This window comes from Trichomycterus rosablanca, chromosome 8 (assembly GCF_030014385.1).
Source record: "Trichomycterus rosablanca isolate fTriRos1 chromosome 8, fTriRos1.hap1, whole genome shotgun sequence".
NCBI classification, from domain to species: Eukaryota; Metazoa; Chordata; class Actinopteri; order Siluriformes; family Trichomycteridae; genus Trichomycterus; species Trichomycterus rosablanca.
In genome coordinates, this window is record NC_085995.1 from 32,784,449 (window position 1) to 32,805,852 (window position 21,404).

At 41.1% G+C, this 21,404-nt stretch overlaps 1 protein-coding gene across 2 annotated transcripts in view; it reads left to right on the top strand.

Annotated features, from left to right (window-relative positions):
- The window catches only part of poc1b (POC1 centriolar protein B), an 88,067-nt gene that overhangs the window by 55,700 nt on the left and 10,963 nt on the right, over window positions 1–21,404 (top strand). The window lies entirely within an intron of this gene.

Here is a 21,404-nt window from a genome sequence, read left to right on the forward strand (position 1 = left end):
AGGTGGTTTTAACGTTATGGTTGATTAGTGTATAAATGAAGCAAAAACAAGGTGAAAGTGGCTTCAGAGCTTGTGAGTAAACTGGACTCCTCCATTTCCCCGACAGACTGTGAGTCTGGATGAGGCTCTGGCTATACATGAAAAGGTCTCGTATCTGGCTGTAGTGTTAATGGTAGAGCTGAAAAGAACCCCTGCTGCCTCTGAGACTGGCTTGCTGTGCCTGACACTCTCTGACTGGACTCTCTGAAGGGCACCGGCTCAGCTGGGTCCCATGGGTCCCATGCCACCCACGGCTAAGGCTGTCAATCAAACACTCAAACCTTTACTTTGCCTTTTCTGTTTGCTGTAGTGTTCCAGGCTTATTAGCACAAACAGGCAACACATTCAGTTCCTGCAGTACAGTACAAATACAGTATTTACACCCCTCATCTTTTCTTCATGCAAATAATACATACGTAAGATCTGGTCCATTCTTAACAGCAAACTCAAAATTCATTTTGCACGATGCACTAAAGCAAGCTCATTCCATTAAAAAGAATTGCAGTACCATCAGGTTAGCATGTTGTGGTGTACAGCACTCGATAGGGTTAACATTAGGACTGTGACTAAGCTACTCAAGGAGTAACTATTTTTAAAAGGCAGCCTGACCTATCCAATGTCTGTAATATATTATACACCGATCAGCCATAACATTAAAACCACCTCCTTGTTTCTACACTCACTGTACATTTTATCAGCTCCACTTACCATATAGGAGCACTTTGTAGTTCTACAATTACTGACTGTAGTCCATCTGTTTCTCTGCATGCTTTGTTATCCCCCTTTCATGCTGTTCTTCAATGGTCAGGACCACTCCAGAGCAGGTATTATTTAGGTGGTGGATCATTCTCAGCACTGCAGTGATACTAACAATGGTGGTGGTGTGTTAGTGTGTGTTGTGCTGGAATGAGTGGATAATGAGTTTTTAAACACCTCACTGTCGCTGCTGGACTGAGAATAGTCCACCAACCAAAAATTACCAGCCAACAGCGCACCGTAGGCAGCGTCCTGTGACCACTGATGAATGTCTACAAGATGACCAACTCGAACAGCAGCAACAGATAAGCGCTCGTCTCTGACTTTATCTACAAGGTGGAACAACTAGGTAGGAGTGTCTAATAGAGTGGACAGTAAGTGGACACAGTGTTTAAAAACTCCAGCAGCGCTACTGCGTCTGATCCACTCATACCAGCACAACACACACTAACACACCACCACCATGTTAGTGTCACTGCAGTGCTGAGAATGATCCACCACCCAAATAATACCTGCTCTGTAGTGGTCCTGTGGGGGTCCTGACCATTGAAGAACAGGTTGAAAGCAGGTTAAAAAGTATGTAGAGAAACAGATGGACTACAGTCAGTAATTGTAGAACTACAAAGTGCTTCTATATGGTAAGTGGAGCTGATAAAATGGACAGTGAGTGTAGAAACAATGTTAATGGCTGATTAGTGTATGTCTCTCAAAATTCATATTATGTATTTGTTCAGCATTAAAGACCAAGAGCAACAACGCTCACTACTGGGTTCCAAACAAAAGAGTGGCTACAGCAAAGACACAATATAAATCTGATCTTGAATGCTGTTCGAATGTTTGGTCTTTGTTGCTTCTCTTACACTGTTCGTGTTCATTATGCTGTGGTTGCACAATCTCCTCTGGCTCCGTCTTGCACCACAGCTGCACCGGGAACAGTGCGAAAGATTCAGAGACAGGCCGAAAGTGGGAAACCTAAAAGCAGAAGTGGCGGAGGAAGGAAGGGGAGGGAGGGCTGGATGAGTGCAGAATGGAAACCCAAGTGCTGACTGCACCTCACAATAAGTGGAAGAGCTGTGGTGAAAAATAAAGAACAGAAAGTTCAGAAACAAAGGCAAATGCACTAGAGCAATGAGGTGTGAGGACAAGAACAGGATGCATTGCACAAGAACCAGGAAACTAAAGGACACTCGTGCATCATGAGAGAACATTTTTAAAGCGTGAGAAACAAAAGGAAATGGAAGTTTATTATGGTTCTGTGAGCGTAAGCAGAAGACAACCGGTTGCACCATATTGTGAAGAAACTCTTTCCAGAATTAGATTAAAAAGATAATTAAGTTTCTATACATAGGGCCTAAATAATTCAAAAGTGGTTTAATAAACACGGGGATTAGGGTGAGCACCGTCCATTGATTAACAGGTTTAAACTGATTTTGGAGTACAGAACACCCTTTACGTATTAAATAACTTGATAATTTTCTTGTAGATTTTGACTTTGGTGGTTACAAGGTGATGCAGAGGTCTGTCCTTGTTAGTATTGTGGACAGTATATCCACCTGTCCCACGTAAGACCGGGGTTCGATTCCCTGATGGGGAGACGGGAAAGTTTAGGGACAGTGGTGGCTTAGTGGGTAGAGCTTTGGGATATTTACATTTACATTTACATTTTCGGCATTATCCAAAGCGACTTATAGTATTGTGACAGTATACAGTCTGAGCAACTGAGGGTTAAGTGTCTTGCTCAAGGGCCCAACAGTGGCAACCTGGCAGTGGTGGGGCTTGAACCAGCAACCTTTCGGGTACTAGTCCAGTACCTTAACCACTAGGCTACAACTGCCCTCAATCTGAAGATTCTCGGTTCAAATCCAAGCTTTGCTGTGCAGCCATTGTTGGGTCCTTGAGCAAGGCCCTTAACCCTGTCTGCTCCAGGGATGCCATATAATAACTGACCCTGCGCTCTGACCCCAACTTCCAAACAAGTTGGGATATGCGGAGAAAGGATTTCATTGTTCTGTACACGTGTGTATTTACATTTTCGGCATTTAGCAGACGCTTTTATCCAAAGCGACTTACATTACAGTATACAGTCTGAACAATTGAGGGTTAAGGGCCTTGCTTAAAGACCCAACAGCAGCAATGTGGCAGTAGTGGGGCTTGAACCAGCAGACCTTCTGATTACTAGCCCAGTACCTTCTTCTATTACGGTAGCCCACCACCACTGTTCGAATCTCAGAGGTGCTATGAGCTGTCCAGATGTCTGCACATACGTGATTGGTATGTCTGAAGGGGGTGGCCGAAGCCCTGCGATGGATTTGCATCCTGTCCAGGGAATTTCTGCCTTTCATCCTGTTGCAACCCTGACCAGAATAAAGCGGTTGATTAAAATGAAATAAAATAAAATATTAATATGGAAAACTTGGAGCCAGTTTCTGTTACACAATCAAGCTTTACTTGTTTGGTGACAGAACATTGGCTTTAACAGAATGAAATCAACACAATTAGAACATCATCGTATGCCGGATACCAGGGTTCCTGGGCAATGAGAGAGAAGATCAGGCAGCAAGAAAAAAAACATATGCATGCCAAAAGCAAAGTACCAGTTACCAACAATGGACATCAAAACTATAATAATTGGAGTAAAAATGCCAACCCTCTTTAAAAACCACTGGAACCAGGCAGTGTACAAATGATGCCGTACTGGACGCACCAGAATAACACACATTTCTGATAAAGGTAAAGCTGCCTCACATTGTGCAGCATGCCAAACACAGCTTACAATAAAACACGCAATGCTAAAATGTGTCATTTATGACCGCGAGAGACAACGATGAGCGATCTTCTCTGACTTTACATCTACAAGGAGGACACGGTATGTAAAAACTCCAGCAGCGCTGCTGTGTCTGATCCGCTCATACCAGCACAACACACACTAACACACCACCACCATGTCAGTGTCACTGCAGTGCTAGAAATGATCCACCACCTAAATAATACCTGCTCTGTGGGGGTCCTGACCATTGAAGAACAGCGTAAGAGGGGGCTAACAAAGCATGCAGAGAAACAGATGGACTACAGTCAGTAATTGTAGAACTGCAAAGTACTTCTATATGGTAAGTGGAGCTGATAATATGGACAGTGAGTGTAGAAACAAGGAGGTAGTTTTAAGACGACAACAGACATAACCGAAAGACATATAACAACCTTTCCTGCCATGAACATGGGCAGTCGTTGCCTAGCGGTTTAGGTACTGGACTGAACCCTCAGTTGTTTAGACTGTAAGTCACTTTGGATAAAAGTGTCTGCTAAATGCCGAAAATGTAAACTGTAAATGAACATGGCCTAAGGGCAGACATGGCGTTCAAATCTAAACTCTAAACTAACAGAATAAAATCATTCAAAACTGGAATTCATAATTGTTTTTATATTAATAATGTCTTAGATAATATTGGCATTGATAAGGCATTGAAATCAGGGAAACGTTTTCACTTCCCTGATCAGGAATCTTTTTCTAATTATTAATTATCAATAGGGATGTCCCGATCCGATCTCAAAGATCGGAATCGGGGCCGATCAAGGCATTTTTAACTGATCGGAAATCGGCTTTACTAATGCCGATCATAAGCCGATCTTTTGTTTTACGTCAGCATGTCCGCTGTGTGGAAATACTTTAAATTGGAAAGTAAAACAAGTCCAGCAGCGACGTGTAATGTTTGCAATGCGAGCGTTTCACGAGGCGGTAGGAACAGAGCTTAGAAATTTACTGTTTATATGGTGTGTGAGTCGAGGATCACTCCGGTTTACAAAACAATAACTTTTAATCAGAGTATGAAAACTTCAGGACCATAACATACAGCTTTTACGAGTTTACGTGTTACAAGGCTGAACGACATCTCAGTATCAAGCACTCTGATTGGCTTAGTTATGTAACCGAGCGTCGTAGTGATGCACTCGTATAATAAAGAAATAAAATACACGCTATATTCACAAATTGTCGGGAGCATAACACTTTATTAACTTCTTCCGTTACGGTACCGAATAGCGGACAGCCAGAGCCGAGCACGCTATTCCATGCACTATGGAAGCCCCAGAGGGTCAAAACACACTCACTTTGCGTAGAAACGTCCATCAAACCCTTGTCACAATACAAGCGCTTTAAGAACTGGCTTTCCTTCATAACAAAAGAGTGACTTTCCATTTTATTTTGGTATTCAGGTTTTACTGTAATGCTGTTAAGTAACTTATTTGTTTTTTTATGTTCAAGTTAAGCTGCTACACCACTTGTGAGTGGAGATTTTTGTTCATTTTTAGTGTATCACTGCATTAAACAGAATTATGTTCTTTGAATATAAAGTTCAAAGTGAAACTGTAATTATCTCACTTCATTTTTACTACAATGCTGCACTAGGTTTGTTTACTTTTATTTTGTAAAAGAACATTAAGCAATAGCTTGGATGCAGGCAATTTTTTTTCCTACAGCACTGCAGAGCTATTCAGTTGTTAAACATGTACATTGGATTAATTTGAATAACTGTAATGTACTTGAAGTGTGCACTGTGTAAACAGTGTTATCTAGTTCTTATCTAGACAATATCTAGAAAATACAAGTATCGGTTTGAGAATCGGTATCGGATCGGGATCAAAACTAAAGATCGGGATCGGGAACAAAAAAACGTGATCGGGACAGCCCTAATTATCAACCAGTGCACTATAAAGGTTGATAAACAACTGGCTTGATGTTAATACACTGTGACACATTTTGATTATTTTATATTGCTTGTGTGTTTAATTTGATTGTAAAATTAATGAATACTTTGTTCCTTAGCAGATGTGTTCAGTGCACTTCTCTCACTTCATGTACATGCTGTCCTGTTTAATTATCTCTCGCCCACAGTTCTGCCTGTAAAAGCAAAAGAGAAGTGTACACCGGATGAGGGGATCGTTCAAATACAATTAAACGAGGTGTCCGCGGGCTGTATTATATCTTGATTAGATAACAGCGTTGCAGCGTTGAGTCACAGTAGGATGTTGATCCTGATGTTAATCATCAGCTGCCGGATCACTGGATTAAACATTAAACCGACTTTTATTAGGGCCGGTACATTTCCAACTGTAACTGGTTTGCACTTGTGGAATTAATTATCCTAATCTAGACTTTGTTCATTCATCTGTACGCTCACCAGTAATTATTCTGACACTGGATCCACTTTATCCAGCCTGAGGAGAACAGCACATGTCCTGCGGTTGGTCTCTCTCCTTGGACTCCGAGCGAGCTTGTTCTGTACTGTACTCGCTCACCCTTTACAAATGAGAGTCAGTGAGCCTTTGAAAAACAGACCGACTGATAGATTGCACTTTGCTCTTTGATGCACTCCTTATTCACCGCATCTGCTGGCCGTGTTCCATCGTCCCGTCCTTTCCTGACCCGGGCTCAGTCCAGCTTTTTAGTCTAGCTCTAAGCCAGCGGAAGCCAGTAATGATCCATTACCCACAGGCAGAAAGGTGACATCAGTTTCTTCAAGACAGGCGAATTTAATTTCCTGCCCTTCGTCCGCTACGTAATGCCATGCTAATGGCTTCCTGTTCTAAAGCTCCACAACGAGCTCTAATTTGTATCTGCCATGAGAGCTCACCTGGTCTGCTGGCTGCTTCTCTAGGCCATAAACCACACTAAGACATGATTTAGACAGAGTCATCCTTAAATCCCATTTGTGTTGACTTATGCCCTGTCCATATGAATTTCTTTATGTATTAACAAAAAAGAAACCCTGTCACACCAAGACAATCAGGAAAATCTTTAACATTGTGGTCATGCATACTGTTTGCAAAATGCAGAAAAGAAAATAAATACACCAATCAGCCATAACATTAAAACCACCTCCTTGTTTCTACACTCCCTGTCCATTTATTTTTATCAGCTCCACTTACCATATATAGAAGCACTTTGTAGTTCTACAATTACTGACTGTAGTCCATCTGTTTCTCTACATACTTTGGTCAAGACCCCCACAGGACCACCACAGAGCAGGTATTATTTAGGTCGTGGATCATTCTCAGCCCTGCAGTGACACTGACATGGTGGTGGTGTGTTGTGCTGGTATGAGTGGATCAGACACAGCAGCGCTGCTGGAGTTTTAAACTACCGTGTCCACTCACTGTCCACTCTATTAAACACTCTTACCTAGTTGGTCCACCTTGTAGATGTAAAGTCAGAGACGATCGCTCATCTATTGCTGCTGTTTGAGTTGGTCATCTTCTAGACCTTCATCAGTGGTCACGTCCCGTGCCGCTGCCCACGGGGGCGCTGTTGGCTGGATATTTTTGGTTGGTGGACTATTCTCGGTCAAGCAGTGACAGTGAGGTGTTTAAAAATTCCATCAGCACTGCTTTGGTTACTGCAGTGCTGAGAATCATCCACCACCCAAATAATACCTGCTCTGTGGTGGTCCTGTGGGGGTCCTGACCATTGAAGAACAGCATGAAAGCAGGCTAAAACAGTATGTAGAGAAACAGATGGACTACAGTCAGTAATTGTAGAACTACAAAGTGCTTCTATATGGCAAGTGGAGCTGGTAAAGTGGACGGTGAGTGTGGAAACAAGGAGGTGGTTTTAATGTTATGGCTGATCAGTGTATGTAACGTGGTTGGCTGTTGCACATGCCTGTTGCTTTTTCAATAATAACATGAATTTGTTCAAACAAATGGGAAGGATCGACCTATTTATAAAATTGTGTTTAACTTATCCACACAGTAATGAGGAAAACTACATGTTTAGAAAGCTTTACCCCAACAATGTTTTCAAAAGCTATGTTTTACTGACCCCATATGTTGTTTATATGGTTTTAATATGGCATGTGTTGGTTGCGGTGCCTTTCAGTCAGGAGTGGAGGCCTACAGCAGTAGAGGAAGTGAAATGTGATTGGGTAATTGGATATGAATAGATTAGGAGGAAAATTGGGAAATCTGTCTAGACGAGTCATTTTTAGTCACTGTCTATCTAACTTATTGACCTGAATGGCTCATCACATCTAAAATGTGGACCAACAATGCATTGCGAAAATTATGAAGAGAAGTCGCACTGAGCGCCACTGGGTTATCACCCCCACCCCACCCAAAATCTTACTTACTTAAATTTGGACCTGTATCCTGACATGTTAGCTTCTTGTACTATAATTATTTAAGCCTCTAGTACTACACTCACTGAGCACTTTATTAGGAACTCCCATCTGGTCCGTCCATTTATTATTTTATAATTTATTCATTATCTTATAAGCTACACCTACCATACATACACCGACCAGGCATAACATTATCACCACTGACAGCCTGACAGGTGACGTGAATAACACTGATTATCTCTTCATCACGGCACCTGTTAGTGGGTTGGATATATTAGGCAGCAAGTGAACATTTTATCCTCAAAGTTGTGATGTGTTAGAAGCAGAAAATGGGCAAGCGTGAGGATTTGAGCTGGTTTGACAAGGGCCAAATAGTGATGGCTAGACGACTGGGTCAGAGCATCTCCAAAACTGCAGCTCTTGTGGGGTGTTCCCGGTCTGCAGTGGTCAATATCTATCAGTAGTGGTCCAAGGAAGGTACAGTGGTAAACTGGCGACCGGGTCATGGTCGGCCAAGGCTCATTGATGCACATTGGGAGTGAAGGCTGGCCCGTGTTGTCAAATCCAACAGACGAGCTACTGTAGCTCAAATTGCTGAAGAAGTTAATGCTGGTTCTGATAGAAAGGTGTCAGAGTCCATGCCTCGATGGGTCAGGGCTGTTTTGGCAGCAAAAGGGGGACCAACACAATACCTGATCGGTATTTAAAAATCCCAACAACACTGCTGCGCCTGTTACACTCATACCAGAACAAAACACACTACCAGCTCATTACCATGTAAGTGCCATTGCAGTACTGAGAATAGTGACCACCCAAACATCATCTAGTCAGTTGAATAGGGGTCCTTTCAATTAATTAATGGTTATGAGGGGGTAAAAAAAATAAAAAATAAAAATAAAGCAACACATGGGCTACAGTCAGTAATTGTATACACAAAATTAATCGTAGAGTAGGTTTAGCTTTAATTGTAAAATAACGAATTGATGTAAGTACCAGATAGGTGTTCCTAATAAAATGCTTGTTGGTCAAAGAATTGGCAAGTAATTCCTAAACACACTGAGAACAACAACTCACTGAGCACTTTATTAGGAACACTCATTTGGTACCTCCATTCATTATTTTATCATTTATTTATTATAAGCTACACCTACCATACAGAAGAGCTAAGTGGTTATACAATTACTGTTTGTAGCTCATCTGTTGCTCTGTACTCTTTGTCTATACCTTAATTTTTAATTTAAAATCATTTTTTTAAATACTGTTGTAAATACTGTACAAGGGTATTTAAAAATCCCAACAACACTGCTGCGCCTGCTACACTCATACCAGAACAACACAAACTACCATCTCATTTCCATGTGAGTGCCATTGCAATGCTGAGAATTAGTGACTACCCAAACATCATCTAGTAAGTTAGGGGGTTGAATAGGGGTCCTTTTAATTAATTAATGGGTATGGGGGTAACAAAATAAAACTGTAAAGCAACATATGGGCTACAGTCAGTAATTGTACACACACAAAATTAATCGTAGAGTAGGTTTAGCTTTAATTGTAAAATAACCAATTGAAAAGAAACTATAAAGCAACACATGGGCTACAGTCACACAGAATTCATCTGTAGGGTAGGTTTGGCTTTTAAAATAACCAATCGATGTCCCTGATAGGTGTTCCTAATAAAATGCTTGTTGGTTATAGAATTGGCAAGTAATTCCTAAACACTCTGAGAACAACAACTCACTGAGCACTTTATTAGGAACACCCATCTGGTACCTCCATTCATTATTTTATCATTTTTTCTATCTGTCAAAAATGATCATTATTTGTAAAAAATATGCACGACCCATGGTCACATACTGTGTAAAACATCTTCATCTGGAGCTTTTTTGCTGTACGTACAATAACAATGAGTCATTCTGAACCTTGGTTCCACATTTGTTCTCTTGGAACTTATCTAGCGGCCTGTTAATTCAAGGAAAAACATGACAAGCAGTTCTTATGATCGTGGAATACCAGCTGTGACAACAGCCACTTATTCCTTTCAGTTTCCATTACTCATGTATACTCAAGATTTGTATTAGAAACTGGTCCTATCTATTTTTGGGTCGGATTAGAGATGCGATGACTGCTACTTTATTAAACGTTGCCTATATTGTGAGTAAACTGACCTAAAATTGTACACAAGTAATAGCCGTAGACACAACATTGACTGAGCAGGTGCAAATCTCGGTTCTGTTGTCTCGCGCTGGGTTATTTAGCACTGCATTTATACATCACGACTCAATATGAGTCACGCGCTCTTCTGAGAACAGAAATATGTAAGAGTTCGTGTACATGCAGTGTAGCACAAATAGAAAAGTCGGATTGTTCGCTGGAATGTATTTATGTGGCTGGGTCAAGGCCGTTTGAACCGGTCATTTTTTTATTATTTATTTGAAACGGTTGTTTTCATTATATTGCCCCCATCTATTTACAACCAGCAGTGTGTAGAGGCGTGAATACACCTCTCTGCTAATGTTTGTTTCCTCCTACACATCAACACAATGTATAGCTTGTGTGACCACCGAATGTTTAAACATACACTGACTAGGCTTAACATTATGACCATTGACTGGTGAAGTGAATAACACTGATTATCACCTCCTCACGGCACCTGTTAGTGGGTGGGATATATTAGGCAGCAAGTGAACATTTTATCCACAAAGCAGGAAAAATGAGCAAGTGTGAGGATTTAAGCGAGTTTGAGCCAAATTGTGATGGCTAGACGACTGGGTCAGAGCATCTCCAAAACTGCAGCTCTTGTGGGGTCTGCAGTTGTCAGTATCTATCAAAAATGGTTCAAGGAAAGAACAGTGGTAAATCGGCGACAGGGTCGTGGGCGACCAAGGCTCATTGATGCACGTGGGGAGCGAAGGCTGGCCAGTGGGGTCCGATCCAACAGACGAGCTGCTGTAGCTCAAATTGCTGAAGAAGTTCATTCTGGTTCTGACAGAAAGGTGTGAGAATACACAGTGCATCACAGTTGCAGGGCTGTTTTGGCAGCAAAAGGGGGACCAACACAATATTAGGAAGGTGGTCATAATGATATGCCTGATCAGTGTATTCTAGAAATACTTATAATATATATTTTTAAATTATTTACCTATAAAAATACCAGAATCTATGAATGTTTGTGCATATTACAGTTTGAAACACCTCCACATTAACCACAACCCAGACCACATCCAAATGTACTTAATAGTAAGCAAAATTAGTGTCAGCTAGCATGCCTTTGGCTAGCTTGGTCTTTTGTGTGATCTGAAAATTCCATCTTCCATCCGTCTTAATTTCTCATCAATATTTGTAATGGTTTCTTAATGACCAGTCATGTCACAATACACTGATGAGCCAAAACATTAAAAACACGCCCAGAAATGTGCATGACAATGCCTGTTTCATGACAATTGTGCATGTCATGGTCATAAATATATTCGGTGTTGGGCCGATGGTAGTCATACTACACGTGGTGAATTCAGCAGATATGATTAGGCTTAAAGCCCGGCTTTGATTCATCTTCTTCTTCCTTTTTTCAACTGCTTATGTTTCCTGAACATTGTTCTCTGTCACCCCAACAACCTGCATTTCCTCCCACACCGCATCCATTAACCTTCTCTTTAGCATTTCTCAATCCTCTGCACCCTTCTCTCAATATAACTCTCATCCCGCCTCTGCACATGCCCAAACCATCTCGACCTCGCCTCTCTAACTTTGTCTCGAAACATCCAGCCTCTTTCTAATCTTATCCATCCATGTCACTCCCAGCAGATAGAAGTCAATACCCAAAAAAATGATGAGAACAAATTATTAACACAAGATGCCAGATCAGACACACCAAACTCACTCATACCTGCCTTCTAAAGAATCAAGAATTTCTTTCAAACACATCCTCTATTTTTTTTAATATGTAGGTAGGTATATATACAGTGTATCACAAAAGTGAGTACACCCCTCACATTTCTGCAAATATTTCATTATATCTTTTCATGGGACAACACTATAGACATGAAACTTGGATATAACTTAGAGTAGTCAGTGTACAGCTTGTATAGCAGTGTAGATTTACTGTCTTCTGAAAATAACTCAACACACATCCATTAATGTCTAAATAGCTGGCAACATAAGTGAGTACACCCCACAGTGAACATGTCCAAATTGTGCCCAAATGTGTCGTTGTCCCTCCCTGGTGTCATGTGTCAAGGTCCCAGGTGTAAATGGGGAGCAGGGCTGTTAAATTTGGTGTTTTGGGTACAATTCTCTCATACTGGCCACTGGATATTCAACATGGCACCTCATGGCAAAGAACTCTCTGAGGATGTGAGAAATAGAATTGTTGCTCTCCACAAAGATGGCCTGAGCTATAAGAAGATTGCTAACACCCTGAAACTGAGCTACAGCATGGTGGCCAAGGTCATACAGCGGTTTTCCAGGACAGGTTCCACTCGGAACAGGCTTCGCCAGGGTCGACCAAAGAAGTTGAGTCCACGTGTTCGGCGTCATATCCAGAAGTTGGCTTTAAAAAATAGACACATGAGTGCTGCCAGCATTGCTGCAGAGGTTGAAGACGTGGGAGGTCAGCCTGTCAGTGCTCAGACCATACGCCGCACACTGCATCAACTCGGTCTGCATGGTCGTCATCCCAGAAGGAAGCTGACGCACAAGAAAGCCAGCAAACAGTTTGCTGAAGACAAGCAGTCCAAGAACATGGATTACTGGAATGCCCTGTGGTCTGACGAGACCAAGATAAACTTGTTTGGCTCAGATGGTGTCCAGCATGTGTGGCGGCGCCCTGGTGAGAAGTACCAAGACAACTGTATCTTGCCTACAGTCAAGCATGGTGGTGGTAGCATCATGGTCTTGGGCTGCATGAGTGTTGCCGGCACTGGGGAGCTGCAGTTCATTGAGGGAAACATGAATTCCAACATGTACTGTGACATTCTGAAACAGAGCATGATCCCCTCCCTTTGAAAACTGGGCCTCATGGCAGTTTTCCAACAGGATAACGACCCCAAACACAACCTCCAAGATGACAACTGCCTTGCTGAGGAAGCTGAAGGTAAAGGTGATGGACTAAACCCAATTGAGCACCTGTGGCGCATCCTCAAGTGGAAGGTGGAGGAGTTCAAGGTGTCTAACATCCACCAGCTCCGTGATGTCATCATGGAGGAGTGGAAGAGGATTCCAGTAGCAACCTGTGCAGCTCTGGTGAACTCCATGCCCAGGAGGGTTAAGGCAGTGCTGGATAATAATGGTGGTCACACAAAATATTGACACTTTGGGCACAATTTGGACATGTTCACTGTGGGGTGTACTCACTTATGTTGCCAGCCATTTAGACATTAATGGCTGTGTGTTGAGTTATTTTCAGAAGACAGTAAATCTACACTGCTATACAAGCTGTACACTGACTACTCTAAGTTATATCCAAGTTTCATGTCTATAGTGTTGTCCCATGAAAAGATATAATGAAATATTTGCAGAAATGTGAGGGGTGTACTCACTTTTGTGATACACTGTATATATATATACAGTATATATACAGTATATATATATATACAGTATATATACAGTATATATATATATATATATATATATATATATATATATATATATATATATATATATATATATATATATATACAGTGTATCACAAAAGTGAGTACACCCCTCACATTTCTGAAAATATTTCATTATATCTTTTCATGGGACAACACTATAGACATGAAACTTGGATATAACTTAGAGTAGTCAGTGTACAACTTGTATAGCAGTGTAGATTTACTGTCTTCTGAAAATAACTCAACACACAGCCATTAATGTCTAAATGGCTGGCAACATAAGTGAGTACACCCCACAGTGAACATGTCCAAATTGTGCCCAAAGTGTCAATATTTTGTGTGACCACCATTATTATCCAGCACTGCCTTAACCCTCCTGGGCATGGAATTCACCAGAGCTGCACAGGTTGCTACTGGAATCCTCTTCCACTCCTCCATGATGACATCACGGAGCTGGTGGATGTTAGACACCTTGAACTCCTCCACCTTCCACTTGAGGATGCGCCACAGGTGCTCAATTGGGTTTAGTCCATCACCTTTACCTTCAGCTTCCTCAGCAAGGCAGTTGTCATCTTGGAGGTTGTGTTTGGGGTCGTTATCCTTTTGGAAAACTGCCATGAGTTTTCGAAGGGAGGGGATCTTGCTCTGTTTCAGAATGTCACAGTACATGTTGGAATTTTTGTTTCCCTCAATGAACTGCAGCTCCCCAGTGCCAGCAACACTCATGCAGCCCAAGACCATGATGCTACCACCACCATGCTTGACTGTAGGCAAGATACAGATACAGTCTTGGTACTTCTCACCAGGGCACCGCCACACATGCTGGACACCATCTGAGCCAAACAAGTTTATCTTGGTCTCGTCAGACCACAGGGCATTCCAGTAATCCATGTTCTTGGACTGCTTGTCTTTAGCAAACTGTTTGCGGGCTTTCTTGTGCGTCAGCTTCCTTCTGGGATGACGACCATGCAGACCGAGTTGATGCAGTGTGCGGCGTATGGTCTGAGCACTGACAGGCTGACCTCCCACGTCTTCAACCTCTGCAGCAATGCTGGCAGCACTCATGTGTCTATTTTTTAAAGCCAACCTCTGGATATGACGCTGAACACGTGGACTCAACTTCTTTGGTCGACCCTGGCGAAGCCTGTTCCGAGTGGAACCTGTCCTGGAAAACCGCTGTATGACCTTGGCCACCATGCTGTAGCTCAGTTTCAGGGTGTTAGCAATCTTCTAATAGCCCAGGCCATCTTTGTGGAGAGCAACAATTCTATTTCTCACATCCTCAGAGAGTTCTTTGCCATAAGGTGCCATGTTGAATATCCAGTGGCCAGTATGAGAGAATTGTACCCAAAACACCAAATTTAACAGCCCTGCTCCCCATTTACACCTGGGACCTTGACACATGACACCAGGGAGGGACAACGACACATTTGGGCACAATTTGGACATGTTCACTGTGGGGTGTACTCACTTATGTTGCCAGCTATTTAGACATTAATGGCTGTGTGTTGAGTTATTTTCAGAAGACAGTAAATCTACACTGCTACACAAGTTGTACACTGACTACTCTAAGTTATATCCAAGTTTCATGTCTATAGTGTTGTCCCATGAAAAGATATAATGAAATATTTGCAGAAATGTGAGGGGTGTACTCACTTTTGTGATACACTGTATATACACATATATACACACACACACACACACACACACTAATTGGGGCTATCACGCAATTAAAATTTAGAGATAGATCGTGATTAAATAACCAAATTATTCACAATTAATTGCTAACTAATAACTAAGCACAATTTAAACAGTTATGCAAGAACATGTTTACCAATAAAAACATTCATAAAATTACATTTAAATTAATTTTAGAAAGCCAGCCAATGCCTATATAGAGTTGTTAACAGCTCCCCATCTTTTAGCCAGTTATTTAAAATGACACGTCTGTTCACATTATCTGACAAAAGTGAGGATCTTTTCCTGTTCGAGTGCAGCCAATGGGAGGGCAGTGAGGTGAGTGGTTGTAACCGAAGCCAGTGATTACATGAATTCTACTATATTGTTAAAATCAACTGTCCAGTACATATTAACCATTTTAAAATCACGTTCTTGTGTTCAGTGGCACTCTGGAGGATGTAATAAAACATGGCAGTGTAATGAATAGTGAGCACATAAGCTCTGGGTTGTGATGAGAACATTAGAGAACACCAGTGATTCTTTGATTTAGTGCATAAGTGAATTATTTTGTGATTGAGATAATCACAAGCAGCCCTCTGAACACTGGAAGTGATTTTGTAGCGCGGGTACGCTGGCGCTCGGCCGATGACTCATCTCCTCAGCGGGATCTCAGTAACAGACTCCATGCACTCTGATGAAAACTGGGTCAGGATGCAACACGACTCCGTTTTAACTCTACACATTTTCATCATGGTAGAAAAACCTCTGTTTCTTTAAAAAAATAAAAAAGCACATTCAGAGCTAATCAGCAGGCTAATATTGGACCACTATCTGCCTGTTCTGTCAGGAAGCACATGATAGTGACAGGAAAGAAAGCCAGATTCAGTGTGTGCTCTTGGGTACATCGTTTTTTGGTTCTGCAGGCTGGATTGCATAAGAGAGTTATGTCATATCCTGTAACCTTGTCTTTTACTAAATGCAGGAAATAGAAACGAATCCAGCAGATAAATTTAGCAGAGTGACAGAATTATGGTCTTCATTCTCATACCTGTATGGTTATCTTCTCTGCTTAGTATGTTTAAGCAAAAAAGTTTAGCAAAAAGAATATCCAGCTGTCTATCCATCCGTCCATCTGTCTGTCTATGTATCTATCCATCCATTCATCCACCCATTCATCCATTCATTTATCCATCCATCCATCCTTCTATCCATCCGTCTATCCATCCATCCCTCTATCTCTCCATCCATCCGTCTATCTATCTATCCATCCATCTATCTATTTATCTATCCATCCATCCGTCCATCATACATCCATCCGTCTGTCCATCTATCTATCTATTTATCTATCCATCCGTCTATCCATCCATCTATTTATTTATCTATCCATCCATCCGTCTTTCCATCTATATCTATCCATCCAACCATCTATATTTGTCTATCTATCCATCCATCCATCTATTCATCTGTCTATCTATCCATCCATCTATTCATCCATCCATCTATTCATCCGTCCATCTATTCATTCGTCCATCCATCCATCCATCCAACCATCTACATTTGTCTATCTATCCATCCATCCATCTATTTATCTGTCTATCTATCCATCCATCCATCTATTTATCTGTCTATCTATCCATCCATCCATCTATTCATCTGTCTATCTATCCATCCATCCATCCATCCATCCATCCATCTATTCATCCATCCATCTATCTATTCATTTATCCATCAATCCAACCATCTACATTTGTCTATCTATCCATCCATCCATCTATTCATCTGTCTATCCATCCATCCATCTATTCATCCATCCATCTATCTATTCATTTATCCATCAATCCAACCATCTATATTTGTCTATCTATCTATCCATCCAATTATCTATTCATCCATCCATCCATCTATTCATCTGTCTATCTATCCATCCATCCATGCAGCTATCTATCCGTCTATCTATCATCTATCTATCATCTTTCCCTCTATCCATCTATTTAACCATCTATCCATTCATCCACCCTTCTATCTATCCATCCATCCATCCATCCATCCATCCATCCATCTATCATCTTATCTATCTTATCTTATCTATCTATCTATCTATCTATCTATCTATCTATCTATCTATCTATCTCTCTGTACGTCCGTACGTTTATCCATCCATACATCCATCCATCCATCTATCCATCCATCCATCTATTTATTTATCTCTTTATTTATCTATCTGTCTGTCTGTCTATGTATCTATCTATTTACTTCTCCACCCATGTATAAAATCTGATCTGAATTTTATACACACAAGACTGCAGAAATCTTCTGACATTTATTCTAGCAGGTATTTATCTACACAGAAAGAATGATGGTTTTGGTCGGATGCTTACAATTAAGCTTACTCAATAACAACTGAATCTGGGAAAACCATGGCTTCTCAACTTGCAGCCACATAATTTGTAGCCTGTAGTGTGTTTTCTGTGACTGTTTTGGCTCTTTTTCTTTGCACTGTACACTACAGTACTTTTTTTATCTGACCACAATCCCACATTAGTAATTGTTTCCATTGCCAAGTGATTTGTACTATACCTAAGTAATCGTGGTAAATTTCATTACTCCTGGGACATTTTGTAAAATGCAGTAAAAAGAGGATTCAGTGGTTTGTGAATTCTCTCTGATCTTTTTTTAACTGACCAAAGTAGAAAAAAAAAAGTTTTCCAACATTTTTACAGATGAAAAGTTGGGACGGATGCATGTTTACCATTACTTTCACTATTAATGGTTTTGGAACTGAGGACACTGTTAAAGTTTTGCAAGTGGAATTTTTCTCCATTCTTGCTTGATACAAGACTTAAGTTGCTTAAGACTTAAGTCTTGTAAACAGTCTTGCAAATTGCTTGATAGCAGCATGTGTCTCTCTAACTCAAAATCACCTTTGCATCAATGGTACCTTCACACTTGTGTAAGTCACTTGTGCACTGATGCACCCCCATGCAATAACAGTTGTAGGCTTTTGCTGCTTTCGCTGATAACAGTCTGGATGGTCCAGGTGGCATTTCTTGATGCAGTGGTGTAACACCAGTTTTCTGAAATACTCCTGAGCCCATGTGACTATATGTATTACAGTAGCATAAGTTTCCCACACAGTGTCATCTGAGGGCTTGAAGGTCACACACATTCAACAGTTTCTATTCTAACCCTACAAAGACTAAGATTTCTCCAGATTGCCTGAATCATTTCACAATATTTTTTAAGGTAGATGGTGAAAGACCTAAATGATTTGAGAAATGTTCTTTTTAAACTGATTGACAATTTCCTCATGGGGTTTAGAACACAGTGGTAAACCATGACCCATCACTGCATCTATTCATCCATCTATTCATCCATCTATCCATCCTTCTATCTATCCATCCTTCTATATATCCATCCATCTGTCTGTTTATCCAGCTATCCATTTATTTATCTATATATCCATCCATCTATTTATCCATTCATCCATCCATTTATCCATCCATCCATCCATCTATCTATCCATCCATATATCCATCCATCTATATATCCATACTTCTATCTATCTATCCATCCATCCAACCATCTACAGGTCCTTCTCAAAAAATTAGCATATTGTGATAAAGTTCATTATTTTCCATAATGTAATGAAAAAAATTAAACTTTCATATATTTTAGATTCATTGCACACCAACTGAAATATTTCAGGTCTTTTATTGTTTTAATACTGATGATTTTGGCATACAGCTCATGAAAACCCAAAATTCCTATCTCAAAAAATTAGCATATCATGAAAAGGTTCTCTAAACGAGCTATTAACCTAATCATCTGAATCAACGAATTAACTCTAAACACCTGCAAAAGATTCCTGAGGCTTTTAAAAACTCCCAGCCTGGTTCATTACTCAAAACTGCAATCATGGGTAAGACTGCCGACCTGACTGCTGTCCAGAAGGCCATCATTGACACCCTCAAGCAAGAGGGTAAGACACAGAAAGAAATTTCTGAACGAATAGGCTGTTCCCAGAGTGCTGTATCAAGGCACCTCAGTGGGAAGTCTGTGGGAAGGAAAAAGTGTGGCAGAAAACGCTGCACAACGAGAAGAGGTGACCGGACCCTGAGGAAGATTGTGGAGAAGGGCCGATTCCAGACCTTGGGGGACCTGCGGAAGCAGTGGACTGAGTCTGGAGTAGAAACATCCAGAGCCACCGTGCACAGGCGTGTGCAGGAAATGGGCTACAGGTGCCGCATTCCCCAGGTCAAGCCACTTTTGAACCAGAAACAGCGGCAGAAGCGCCTGACCTGGGCTACAGAGAAGCAGCACTGGACTGTTGCTCAGTGGTCCAAAGTACTGTTTTCGGAAATCAAGGTGCCAGAGTCTGGAGGAAGACTGGGGAGAAGGAAATGCCAAAATGCCTGAAGTCCAGTGTCAAGTACCCACAGTCAGTGATGGTCTGGGGTGCCATGTCAGCTGCTGGTGTTGGTCCACTGTGTTTTATCAAGGGCAGGGTCAATGCAGCTAGCTATCAGGAGATTTTGGAGCACTCCATCTGCTGAAAAGCTTTATGGAGATGAAGATTTCATTTTTCAGCACGACCTGGCACCTGCTCACAGTGCCAAAACCACTGGTGAATGGTTTACTGACCATGGTATTACTGTGCTCAATTGGCCTGCCAACTCTCCTGACCTGAACCCCATAGAGAATCTGTGGGATATTGTGAAGAGAAAGTTGAGAGACACAAGACCCAACACTCTGGATGAGCTTAAGGCCGCTATCGAAGCATCCTGGGCCTCCATAACACCTCAGCAGTGCCACAGGCTGATTGCCTCCATGCCACGCCGCACTGAAGCAGTCATTTCTGCAAAAGGATTCCCGACCAAGTATTGAGTGCATAACTGAACATAATTATTTGAAGGTTGACTTTTTTTGTATTAAAAACACTTTTCTTTTATTGGTCGGATGAAATATGCTAATTTTTTGAGATAGGAATTTTGGGTTTTCATGAGCTGTATGCCAAAATCATCAGTATTAAAACAATAAAAGACCTGAAATATTTCAGTTGGTGTGCAATGAATCTAAAATATATGAAAGTTTAATTTTTATCATTACATTATGGAAAATAATGAACTTTATCACAATATGCTAATTTTTTTAGAAGAACCTGTATATCTATTCATCTATTTAACCATCCATCATCCATCCATCTATCCATCGATCTATCCTTCTATCGATCCATCCATCCAACCATCTATATCCATTATCCATCCATCCATGCATCTATCTATTCGTCTATTTATTCGTCTGTCTATTCGTCTATCTATCCATCCATTCATCCATCCATTCATGCATCTATCTATTCGTCTACCTATCCATCCATTCATCCATCCATCCATGCATCTATCTATTCATCTATCTATTCGTCTATCTATCTATCCATCCATTCATCCTCCTTTTATACCCCATCATGATTCCAATTTTCCTGCTCACTGTGAAATGTTCAAAACACTGTACCTTCAATGCTTATTTTGCCCTGTCCCAACTTTTTTGGACTGTGTTTCTGAAATCTAAATCTGTTCTTAAATTCTACATGTGTTTTGTATTTACAAAACAGGATGGCACAGTGGCTCAGTGGGTAGCACTGTCGCCTCACTGCAAGACGGTCCCGGGTTTGATCCCCAAGTGGGGCGGTCCGGGTCCTTTCTGTGTGGAGTTTGCATGTTCTCCTTGTGTCTGTGTGGGTTTCCCCTGGAAGCTCTGGTTTCCTCCCACAGTCTAAAGACGTGCAAGTGAGGTGAATTGGCGATACTAAATTGTCCATGACTGTGTTTGATACTGAACTTTTGAACTGATGAATCTTATGTAACGAGTAACTACCATTTCTGTCATGAATGTAACCAAAGTGTGTAAAACATGAGGTAAAAATGTTATTGCCTTTTACAAAATGTCCCAACTTTTCTGGAAATATGTACATGAGTGGAGTGAAAAACAATCCAGATCACTGGTTGGTTAATGCATTTGTCAGCGAATTGCCACTGAAGTGAGACAATGCAAAACACCATATTCAAAACAACACAGTGGCAACAAAACAGGGAAATGAAAGAGCAAAACAACCACAGTGGGTCAAACCAGAAAACGTCCTGTTGTTGCTACTGCTGTGGTTTAAGTTACCGCGTTATATTTGCTCTCAGCATTTGATTTCTGTATTTGACATGTGGTTATCTAGTAAAGA